Source organism: Cucurbita maxima, unplaced genomic scaffold (genome assembly GCF_002738345.1).
Source record: "Cucurbita maxima cultivar Rimu unplaced genomic scaffold, Cmax_1.0 Cma_Scf05444, whole genome shotgun sequence".
Classification (NCBI taxonomy): Eukaryota; Viridiplantae; Streptophyta; class Magnoliopsida; order Cucurbitales; family Cucurbitaceae; genus Cucurbita; species Cucurbita maxima.
In genome coordinates, this window is record NW_019277460.1 from 1 (window position 1) to 1035 (window position 1035).

A 1035-nucleotide genomic window follows, 5' to 3' on the forward strand; every position below is an offset into this window, starting at 1 on the left:
GAAGTCCTCGTGTTGCACCCCTTTTTTTCTTTCAATTTCTCCGAGTTCTTTTCTTCCTTTCTCTACAAATGAGAACCTCCCCCGCTCACGCCCATCGCGTTTCGATCATGCCGCCCCGCATGCGTTACATCCGATTTTGTGCGCATGGCATGTCGGGTGCGATTATACCAGCACTAATGCACCGGATCCCATCAGAACTCCGAAGTCAAGCGTGCTTGGGCGAGAGTAGTACTAAGTTGGGTGACCACTTGGGAAGTCCTCGTGTTGCACCCCTTTTTTTCTTTCAATTTCTCCCAGTTCTTTTCTTCCTTTCTCTACAAATGAGAACCTCCCCCGCTCACGCCCATCGCGTTTCGATCATGCCGCCCCGCATGCGTTAAATCCGATTTTGTGCGCATGGCATATCGGATGCGATCATACCAGCACTAATGCACCAGATCTCATCTGAACTCTGCAGTTAAGCGTGCTTGGTCGAGAGTAGTACTAAGTTGGGTGACCACTTGGGAAGTCCTCGTGTTGCACCCCTTTTTTTCTTTCAATTTCTCCGAGTTCTTTTCTTCCTTTCTCTACAAATGAGAACCTCCCCCGCTCACGCCCATCGCGTTTCGATCATGCCGCCCCGCATGCGTTAAATCTGATTTTGTGCGCATGGCATGTCGGGTGCGATCATACCATCACTAATGCACCGGATCCCAGCAGAACTCCGCAGTTAAGCGAGCTTGGGCGAGAGTAGTACTAAGGTGGGTGACCACTTGGGAAGTCCTCGTGTTGCATCCCTTTTTTTCTTTCAATTTCTCCGAGTTCTTTTCTTCCTTTCTCTACAAATGAGAACCTCCCCCGCTCACGCCCATCGCGTTTCGATCATGCCGCCCCGCATGCGTTAAATCCGATTTTGTGCGCATGGCTTTTTGGGTGCGATCATACCAGCACTAATGCACCGGATCCCATCAGAACTCCGCAGTTAAGCGTGCTTGGGCGAGAGTAGTACTAAGTTGGGTGACCACTTGGGAAGTCCTCGTGTTGCACCCCTTTTTT

At 50.6% G+C, this 1035-nt stretch overlaps 4 non-coding genes across 4 annotated transcripts; all 4 read left to right on the plus strand.

Moving 5' to 3' along the window:
• Nucleotides 1-154: 154 nt before the first annotated feature.
• On the plus strand, nt 155-273 carry LOC111476117. The gene has a single exon (XR_002716911.1). It is a non-coding gene; the product is annotated as a 5S ribosomal RNA (ribosomal RNA).
• Nucleotides 274-406: 133 nt separating this feature from the next.
• LOC111476119 lies at nt 407-525 on the plus strand. Its single transcript, XR_002716912.1, has one exon. It is a non-coding gene; the product is annotated as a 5S ribosomal RNA (ribosomal RNA).
• Nucleotides 526-658: 133 nt separating this feature from the next.
• LOC111476120 lies at nt 659-777 on the plus strand. The gene has a single exon (XR_002716913.1). It is a non-coding gene; the product is annotated as a 5S ribosomal RNA (ribosomal RNA).
• A 133-nt stretch (nt 778-910) lies between these two features.
• Nucleotides 911-1029, plus strand: LOC111476116. The gene has a single exon (XR_002716910.1). It is a non-coding gene; the product is annotated as a 5S ribosomal RNA (ribosomal RNA).
• The last annotated feature ends 6 nt before the right edge of the window (nt 1030-1035 follow it).